Genomic DNA, 11,406 nt, shown 5'->3' with positions numbered 1-11,406 from the left:
GATGTACATGGTTCTCTTTCCAAACAAAGCTGTTGTTTATTCATTTCATTAACAGTTGGATTAAGTTAGCTAGGACTTGGTTTGTTTGCAAGGATTCATTGATTCGTTTGAATGAGCATTGTGCAGGGCATCTCTATCACCTTCATCACCTCCTCGTTCATCTGAGCCTCGTCCAGATCAGTTCCTCCATCACCAAGTCTGTTTCCTCATCTCCCATCTGCTCTTTTGCCACATAACCCTACCTTCTTGCTTTTCCATTGCCTAAACCTTCGTTGATGCAAGTCAACCTTCCACATCATCTCACCACTCCATCCATCAGTTCCTGGGTCACTTCAGACCCCCATCCTACCTCCATAACCATCCATGCATCTTCCATCAACCATCCATCCTCAAAAATCCCATTTCAGAACATCCTGTAGAAATCCCTGAGTTTCCTGTAGGATCCCCTGCAGACATCCTGTAGAAACCTGTAACCTCGGTTGCCGAGCACCTGAACGTTGTGGACTTCTATGGAATGATGTTTTGGATCCCCCGGAACCTTTCCTAGCCCTCCTGACCTTTCCCAAGCTTTCTCTCCCTTCGCACCACCTCTGCACAGCCAAACCCTAATAAGAAACAAAACCGTAATCATTCCAACCACTTAAGCAAAAATACAAAAACAATGTTCTTTTCAATGAAAGTATTTTGAGTTCATGCATTTCACATCACTAGAAGTAATGGCATCATTTTTAGACATTTGCACTCTCACTATTGCATCATAGAGGTTAAACTAGTCAGATTAGGGTTTACTAGGGTTTCCATGCTTTGGTTGGCTTTCAGTTCATTTTTGCAAAGTAGATTAATTTCCTTTGAGATAACCTTCGTCCATCATTTAGAAAGCTTCTTCTGAGAACATATAGAAGTTGGCTTGAGCCCTAGCGGACTTGTGCCAGCTGACCAAGTGACAGCTGCGACAAGAGCTAGTATTTGTGCATACAGCACCGTCGCTTCCAAGTTTGTACGAACTACCGGGTTGATAAAATTAGAGATAGGAAGCCCCAGGAGTTGTAGCATTATTGCTACAATACTGGAGCCCACCAGTTGGAACAAACACTTGAGGTCCTCACAACTCTACAGGAGGACCCCAACATCCAGCGCTTGGAGACAAAAGTGCGTAAACTCCAACATCAATACGACAGTGTCCAAGGAACTACACAGATAGTAGTCTTCACCTAGAGGCTTGTGAGGATGCAGCAAGCCAAAGCACTAAAGGTGTAGGTGGACACGACGCGACACAAGGAGGCAGTTCTCAAAGTGCGCGTTCAGCCTTGGATCAACAAGGCCTTCACTATCACAGAAAACATTGAAGGAAAGCTCATGCACATACAGGGGATGCACACATTAATACTGAGAAGCACCCCAGACACAGAGGTCTTGGAACAGTGGATGCAGTAGATTCAGCAAGCAGCAACTCAGTGCATTACTGACCTCAGCATAGTTCGAGAATAGTTGAAGGGACTCTGTGCAAAAATTGCTGCACCGACCGAGTGACTCGAGGGCGAGTCACGATGTTTGTGTTGGGGGCCTGTTGGGCATGGAATCCCCCCAAGGCATGTTTTGGGGCTCAACGCCCAAGTTTTGACCTGATATTGTTGTAAATACTCCACAAATTGCGGGCGTGGAGCGTGAAATGTATGATAGAGTCACAGGGTTGTCTGCCCTAGTCTTGTAATGTAATGTCGGCCTACCCATGGTCCATGAACCACGGGGTTGTATAAATAGAGCGAGGCTCTAAGTGTAAAAGGGAGTAAGGAAGAAGTAGAGAGAAGAAAGAGTCTAAGTATCTAAGTGTGTCTTTGGGTCATAGGGTAGGAGAAGGCTTTGCAGCTGAGTGCGCAGAGACCTAGTAGTTCGCAACTAAGTGTGCAGACACCTGCAGCTAAGTGCGTAGGGAAAAGTCGAGTCTGTAACCGAGAAAGGAATTAATAAAGAGAAGCTTGGTATCATATTTGTGTATCTGTTCTTGGGTTAATGCATGTTTGATATAAATTGCAAATATACTGTTTATTTACTTCCCGCACCTCTATGAATGGTTTATATCGTTAAGTATAACTTAAAGCATGCAAGTAGGCTAAGTTAATCAACTAACATTGGAATACTAGTAAGGACTTGGGTAATAACAGCATTCGGCCCCCGAGTAGGGTTGCGTGAAGGCAACATCTCAGGCTGCGAAGTACGGGAAAGTGCGTGTAGCGACGAGCACGTAGGGTCGAACCACGAAACACATGAACTCATCAGACATATCCAGGGTGCGGAAACCTAGTTCTAGCACCCTCCCATACTACTTTGGGTAAGACCTCAGTCCGCGCTCCACAGACTGTTGCCGAAAGGGCTAGTAGTACCGGGAATTTCTTGGCTAAATCACCTTTGAACCTGGGTCAGGCCCTAATAAGCCAACAAAATGCAAGCAAGGAATAACATGCTAAAGCTTCATCAAGCGAACCAAGGACCATCAAAGACTCCACGCGCTTTGCCATATGGAGGTGAAGCTATGATACACCATGAAGACATCCATTACCTAGCAGAACTATAGCTCGACATGCACTCCAACAGCAGCACGAATGTACCAGCATTGTCATGTCAAGTCATGTCGAAACACGTCATGGGTCACGTCGCCCACATCCTCACTATGGGCTTGTTGTAATCAATGTGATGTAATGTGGAAGTCCAAGAGACCCACTTGTTGAACAAAGAGCCATGTAAGTTGAAGAGTCATGGAAGTCAAACAGTCATGAGGATAGTTGAACAGCCACAAGGATCAGTTTCACCCTTGGCTATAAATACCCCCTCATGTGTACATATAAAGGAATTTTCACCTGAGCGCCTCCCACATAGCCAAGAGAGTCTATAATCTTTTCTTTGAGGAGTAACTAGTGGCTCCAATGCCCTGCTGATGGGTTTGTTGATGTATGGTGTAACGATGTGTCTTGGAACTTTCGCTTAATTCAGAAGCCTGTTAACAGGCCAACATGTTTTCACACATGTATTGTATTTGTTGTAAGATTGCTCTTTAACACTTGTAATGCATGTTTCTTTAACCTGTGTTCTACATTTGAACTGCTTCATTTGTTGTAATACATAATCTATTAATGGAAATGTGTTTTATATGTTGTTAATGTTGTCCCGTCCATGTTGACTTCTCTGTCGGACATCAGACAGACCTTTCACCTAAACCTTGCTGTAGAAATTATTGCACTCGTTCGGACTGTTCCGTGAGTGTTGTACATGTTATCTTACCTTGTATGTTGTGACTGTCGCATCCGAGTGGACTGCTCCACCAGAAGTTGTGTATGTCCTTTTGTGTTGTGAGTTCCTAGCCAAGTTGGGATTGATACCTTTCAACTTGAAAATCACCTTCACCTTCTTCCCCTCACAGTGAAAGAACCATTGACACAAGTACACTTACACTCACCAAGCACCCGAACCTCACTTCTCGAATACAAAGCGAACCACTCTCATGTGCTGACAAGCAAGAGTTGATGCAAATCCTTAAGACAATGGCAACCGGGCCATCATACTGGATGGGACTCCCACACCAAACGGTGTGAGGTCTAGTTGGACTTCATACCGAGGTGATCCCGTGAATGTTGGAGGGTCCAGCACCGTCAACAGGTTTCAAAGGGGTAACTATAGACCAAATGGCAACAATGGGATAAGGACTCAATGTCACCTCAGTCAATGTCCCCTCCTCTTTATGGAATTTCACCGATGGGAGGAGTCTCGGTATAGAGGAAATAAAAAAGATTCAAGATAGTTCAATGATATGATTACATGTAGAAATTTCTTGTAGATTCAAACAGCAGATTGTAATATGCTAAAACAAATGACTTGAATCTACTCTACTCATTAGCGGAAACAATAAACAATCAATGAAATCACGAAGCATATAAGAAAAATAATTCTATCACCGATAACACAATGATTTTTTGGGGAAAGACAGTTAAAAACCCTTGCTATCTGTATATAGAAGTAATCAGAAAATATGAGAAGATTACAATTCTTTTCTCAATCCTGAGAAACCTCTACACTATCTCTATCTATCTCACTGCTTCCTAGGCAAGCTCAAGCCAATACTTAGCCAATTTTGTTGCCTGCCAAGCTCCTATTTCCTTGTGCTATTACTTTGAGAATTAGCCCATATTTAATTGGGAAATCCCACAATTATGAATTGCAATCCTCATAGGCCTTCTTTTGATTGCATGCACCACCTCTACAATTCACATGATTATACAACTGATAGTACATTGTCCCTGAACTCCAACCTCAACTGGGTATTTCTCTGATCTGACATGCATGAGTTCATTATGAGTGAATCTTCAATTTACTAATCAACGCTGGTTGCACCCAACTAGTGCTAGTTACACCTCACTACAGTTAGTTACACCCCACTGATACTAGTTACACCCCACTGTTCTGATCTCCCACTAATTCTTCCATCAATTGGAACTAGTTTAACTGAATATAACTCAATTAGAATGAATTAAATAATTACCACTCAAAATAAACTCAACTAGGGCTCCTAAGTGTAGGAGACATTCTACATGACTCTAGTTAGACCCTCAACTCGAATTAACTGAGTTAACTAAGTCAAATTAACTTAGTTAACTATTACAAGTTGTCATGGGATATGGAATAAAAATTTAATTGAAGGACAAATTAAATTAGGATTTTTTCTTGTTGCTTTTTCAACACTCCCTATAAACAAGAAAGGGATTATTTTCTACCCCAATCCTGCCTCTGTGAAACTTGGATTTTCATCTTGACAATGCCTTTGTCAAAATATATGCATCCTTCTCCTCTATAGGAATGTACTCCAGCAACATGATTCTCCTCTGCACACAATCTCGTAGATGGTGATATCGGATGTCGATATGCTTGGACCGATCATGAAAAACTAGATCCTCAGAGAGTTTGATAAAACTTTTATTGTCACCTTTAATAATTGTAGGATCCATCTGCTAACAAAATAACCCAACAAGGATCTTCCTCATCCAGATAACCTCACAAGTTGCTTGACTAGCAGCCATTTACTCTGCTTCTGCTAAACTGAGTGCAACTAATCTCTACTTCATGTTGTACTAATAAATTGTTGTTGAAACAATACTAAAGATTCCCTCTGATGTGCTTTTGCTTTCCGATGGACTCCCTGCCCAATATGCATCTCTAAAGCCTTGAAGCTTCACTCCCTCTGTCCATTTGTACCAAATACCAAACTGAGTGGTGCCTCTGAGGTATCTCAACACATGTTTAGTTGCCTTCCAATAAAGTTTGGTTGGCTTAACCATGGCTTGAATAAGCTGGTTAACTGCAAAACACATGTTTGGTCATGTGTTCACCAAATACATAAGTGAACCCACAATTTGTCTATAAATAGTAGCCTCCACTACTTCACCTAAAGTAGCTTCGTCCTTCTTCCAGTTAACTGCTAGAGGAGTCTCCATGGGTTTGTTTCTCGCCATGTGGAACTTCTTTAGTATCTCGTTGGCATACTTTCCCTGAGAGACAAACAGTTTCCCATATCCTTGACATACTTCCATACCAAGAAAATAATGCATGAGCCCCAAGTCCTTCATCTCGAATTCTCTTGAAAGATTTTATCAACTTCTCATCACATGTTAGAATCAAATCATCGACATATAATATTATAATCAACAATTTACCTTCAACCACAATATGGTAAAGGTTCACATTTGCTTCACTTTTGGTGAAGCCCAACCGGATGAAATAGATATCAATATTGGTGTAACAAGCACGAGGTGCTTCTTTTAGTCCATACAACACTCACTTGAGTTTGCACACATGTGACTCTTTGTTGAAGGTCTCAAATCATTCCAGTTGCTCAATATACACCTCTTCCTCAATCATACTATTGAGGAATGTTATCTTCACATCCATCTGATGTATCTTCCATCCCATCTGCGCTGACAGTGCTAGAATAGATCTGATTGAAGAGTACCTTGCTACTAGAGCAAAGGTCTCATCGTAATCAATTCCCTCCACCTGAGAGAATCCTCTGGCCACAAATATGGCCTTGTGTTTCTCCACACTCCCATCTGTTGCTTGCTTTACCTTGTAAAGCCATCTGGAACTCACCACTGACTTGTCTATTGGTCTTGGGACCACTTCCCAAACATTGTTTATGATAATGGAGTCATACTCCTCAACCATGGCATCAACCCATATTGTTTTCTACATTTCTTCCTCAAATGAGGATGGCTCAACCTCTACACTCTCACTCATTAGAGCCATGTAGCCAGTGCATCGATATGGTGACCTCCTATGCTTGCATTGTGATGTGGGTGCTCCCACATTCTCTCTAGCATCATGCATCAATTTTTCAGCCTCTCTGGTGTGCTTCCTTCCATCTCTGGAAGTCTTTGCATGAGTGGGTACTTCCACTCTCTGCTCCTTTGCATGTGGTTGTTCCACATCATCCTGAGGTTCCTCCTTTGGAGCTAAAATATCCTCATCTGCTTGTAACTGAAGATCCCTCTCAATGGAACATATCATGGTCTTCTTTCATCGAACTTCACATCTCTATGAACCACTATCATCATGTTGGATGGTCGGTACACCCGATAGTTCTGAGGTGTATTAGTGTACCCCACAAATATGCTCAACTCAGTTGTTGGCTCTAGCTTTAAATGTGAAGCCTTGGTAACATGATAGTAGACTTATGAACCAAATATCCTGAAGTGTGCCACATCTAGTTTCTTACCTAAAAAATATTATTCTAGTGTACTCATCCCAAGAATTCGATGAGGGCTTATGTTCTACAAATAAACTAATGTGTTGCATGCTTCAGCCCACAAGTACAACCGTAGGCCCTGATCATGTAACATCATCCATGCTGCTTCCAAAATACTTTTGTTCTTCCTTTCAACCACCCCATTTTGTTGTGGGTTATGAGGTGTTATTAAATCTCGTCGAATGCCTTCTGATGCATAGAAGTTCATTCGAGACATATTCTCCATTGTTATCACTTCTGAGAGCTTTAACTTTCCTACCAGTATATTTCTCGACAAGTGCTTTATTTCTCGACAAGTGCTTTAAATTCACAAAATTTAGCGAACATCTGATCTTTCTTCTGCATGAAGAAAATCTAGCACTTGCGAGAAAAATCATCAACAAATATTACATAATACCTGTGCTTGGTCGTGGAGGCTGTCGAGAATGGTCCACACATCTGAGTGAACTTGATCAAGGATTGCTTGCACTTGACTATCTATATCATGAAAGGAATATTTGGTGTACTTCCCCAATGTACACCCTTTGCATGTTTCTCTCTACTCTAGTGTACTCTTGGGAATTCTTGTAGATATTTGTTGCATGATCTTCAAAGCTTCGTGGTGCAAGTGACCCCATCTTCTATGCCACAACTCACCGATGTCTTAGCTCTGCACCTTCTCTGCTTTAGTGCTCAAAACAACACAATCTTCTACATCCAATTTGTGGAGGTTCTTCACCCGAACCCTGATCCGCTTCACTAGTCCTGAGGCTTTGTGATGAAGGAAATCCTTTCCCTTGTTAAATATCACATCGTAGCCACGGTCCTCCAACATGGCAACTGAAACCAAATTCTTCTTCAAACTTGGAACATACATGACATCTTTTAATGTGAGAGGGGTACCAGACTCCCTCTGAAAGGCAACAATATCAATGCCTGTCATGTTATACCTCCCATCATCTCCCATATCGATGTGCATTTGGAGTTCCTTCTCCTTCAAGTTCACTGAAGAACTATTTATTGCCTACCATATGGAATGAGGCTCCACTATCCAGGTACCACACACTACCCATCACCGATGTCACCATGCAAGCGATGAGGGTGAATCCTAGCTCAAATTGTGAAGAAAGAGATTCACCTGCCACTCCTGATGGCTTCTTACCGGACTTCTTGTGTGGACACTTTGTGGCATAGTATCCCAGCTTGTGACAATGAAAACATTTAATCGTCGACAAGTCCTTCTTCTTTCTGCCCTTACTAGAGTCTGATTTGGAATGGGATGACTTCCCCTTCCCTTTCTTTGCCTTTCTAGCTAAGGTACAGTTCTCATCATCTTACTTGGATGAGGATCGATCTCTGGTGCTCTCCCGAATATCTTCTTGTACCAAGTGAGACCATAATCGCTCCTACTATGGTAGCTTCTCCCTCCCATTAACTGAGTCCTAGTAACTGTGTCAGCTCTTGGGGAGGCCTATAAGTGCTAGGCTCACCATATAGTCTTCAGCAACAGTAACACTGACACTTCCAATCTCATCTCGATAATGGGTGAACTTGGTCAAGTACTTCAGTATTGATTTTCCCTTCTCCATCTTGATCTTTTTGAGCTTGTCCTTCAGTTCCAACTTCTTGTGGTCACTTCTATTTTGAAACATGTATGTCAAGGCCTTCCACATTGAAAATGGAGTTTCCTTACCATGGATTTTTGAGACAATATGATCTTGAACTCCTTCTAGGATAATCCTTCTCACCTTTGCCACACACTTTCTCCACTTTGTCAGATCATGAGCATCAGCTGGCTTAAGAATATCTTTGTCTATGAATTCCTTAAATATGTTGTGTTCCAACACTACCTTCATCTTGTCCTTCCAAGAAATATATTTTGAACTACCCTCGAGGGCATATTCGAGTCTCAATTCGTAGAACGACATCCTGCTGGCTCTAAAGTATGATATTGCAAATTCGACTTCTCCTGCAAAAGACAAACTCGTATTCTCCTCTTTTATAGTGATTATAGATCTTATACCATGTAGAAGTTTCTTAGAGATTCAAACTGCAGATTAAGATATGCTAAAACAATTGACTTGAATCTACTCTACTCACCAGCGAAAACAATAAATGATCGATGAAATCACGATGTGTATAAGAGAAAGAATTCAATCACACATAACACAATGATTTTCTGGGGAAAGCCATAGCTAAAAAGTCCCACTATCTATATATGCATCAATCATAAAATATGAGAAGATTACAAGGTTTTTCTCAAGCCCGAGCAACCTCTGCACTATCTCTATCTATCTCACTGCTTCCCAGACAAGCTCAAGCCAATACTTAGCCAATTATGCTGCCTGCCAAGCTCTTATTTCCTTGTGTTGTTCCCTTGGGAATTAGCCCATATTTAATTGGGAAATCCCACAATTATGAATTGTGCAATCCTCATAGGATTTCCTCTGATTGCATGCACCACCTATGCAATTTGGATGATTATACAAATGATAGTACACTGTCCCTAAAATCCAATCTCAACTGGGTCTTTCTTTGATATGACATGCATGAGTTAATTATGAGTGAATCTTCAGTTTACTTATCAGTGTTGGTTACATCCCACTAGTGTTGGTTACACTCCACTACAGTAAGTTACACCCCACTATAGTAAGTCACAACCCACTGATGTTGGTTACACCCCACTATTGCTGGTTACACACCACTATTCTGATCCCCCACTAATTCCTCCATCAATTGGAACTAGTTTAACTGAATTTAACTCACTTAGACTGAATTATATAATTACAACTCAAAATAAACTCAACTAGTGCTCCTAAGTGTATGAGACACTCTACATGACTCTAGTTAGACCCTCAACTCGAATTAACTAAGATAACTAAGTCAAATTAACTTAGTTAACTATTACAAATTGTCATGAGGTATGGAATTACAATTTAATTCCTAATTTAATTCAAGGACAAATTAAACTAGGATTTTTCTTGTGTCATTTTCAATAGTAATGTGATTCCTATGGCCCATTCACAAGAGACTCAAATAATAGGTTGGTTTGCTTTAGAAGCAAGGTGAGGGGCTCTCTAAGAAAGGTTCAAGGGATGCTTCGACTTAGGGGTTAGACATATTCCTTAACAAAAAGTGTCCTAGACCTAAGGATCTTAGGAATAGAAGGACCTCTCTTTAAGGTCTCATGAGATGACAAGCGTAGAAAAGTTTGGGACCACAAGAGAGACCTAGGGGATCTAAGCAAGGCCTAGGGTTTCGAGATGGCCATTAATAGTATGACTAGTCCAAGCAAGGATAAGAGGAAGGGGTCAAGAGAGATTAACTTCCTTTGAGATTTCAAGCGCAATAGACCCTTTGGAATGTCGCTAACCTAAGGAGACCTAGATCAAAATGGTTTTGAGACTGGGGCTTGATATTTATCTAAAACCAACAATGGGATTGTCATCAAAATTGGAGGTCAAGGAGAGGAGACACCAACACGATCCTCCACCAACTTGCACCTCAAATGGATGGTTGTAGAGAAAATCATTTGATGCCTTAGCTAGGTCATCTAGGGTTAGGGCAAAAAAATAATAAAAATAAAAAAATAAAAATAAAAAAATTGAAAGGGGGAAATTTAGGGTGATCACCAAGGGTTCAGACCAGTGTCTAGCCAATTATGGAAAATGGAATCAAAGTGAAATTGATTTATGATTTTCGCTCTTGCAAGGAGTCATCTTGAAACTTTGCATGCCTTAGAGATGCAACAACTAGGTTACAAGAGAAACTTATACTTCTTTAGACAAATTAATGAAGTTTCAAGGTGAAAGGTATTAACCCACTCCTAGGAATAGTTCAATATTTTTGCCAAGATGAGTAATATACACAATGAGCCACAATTATATGTGTTTTGAATTTCGAATGAATAATTAGGTCACAAACATAATCCAAGCATAGTGTTCCATACATTAGAAATAAAACATGAAAAAAATTGCATAAGAAAGTTGTTACGTGACAAAATTTATATATCCATCCATTTGATTTGCTATAATGAAGCTCCAAGACAAGATAGCAATCTTCCAAACATCAAAATGCATCAATTAACTTCCAATTCATCCAAAATAGCAAGTCTAAGATCTTTTCTCCAGAGAGATCTCAATCCCAGTGATGATGAGAGATCAAATGAACCTCTCTCATATTTATATGATCCTCCAAGGGATTTGAATGGCCTAATTATGCCTAATAATGCCCCTACAATAAAAATAGCGTGCAAAATAACATCTTTTTGGTGACAATCCTACAAAATAACTCCACAATAAGAATAATTAGCCTCTCAAGAGGGTCGAAATGATAGATAAGTAGCTAAGAGGGTCGTTGGAAGGCCAAATGAAGTCCAACATGTGCCAAAATGAATAAAAGGGCTCCAAAAATAGTGATGAAGGGGATGGCCCCTTAAGCTCCGAGAAAATTACATGTGGTGCCCGTAAGTAGTTGTGGGGGCACAAAATCATCCTCATGGGTCTCTAACTAAATCAAACAAACATACATCCCATCTGCAAGGGTTGGAACAATGATGCAAGCCCTTTCTTTGTCTCCCATGGTGAGATACAACCCCATTTGGGCCCTAGATCAACTGCCTAGTGTGTTGTGCAAGAGTG

Source organism: Pinus tabuliformis, chromosome 3_1 (assembly GCF_031772625.1).
Source record: "Pinus tabuliformis cultivar Carrire ecotype Pingquan chromosome 3_1, CPIR1, whole genome shotgun sequence".
In the NCBI taxonomy this organism is placed as follows: Eukaryota; Viridiplantae; Streptophyta; class Pinopsida; order Pinales; family Pinaceae; genus Pinus; species Pinus tabuliformis.
The sequence above is the reverse complement of the archived record's forward strand: the minus strand, read 5'-3'. Positions refer to the sequence as shown.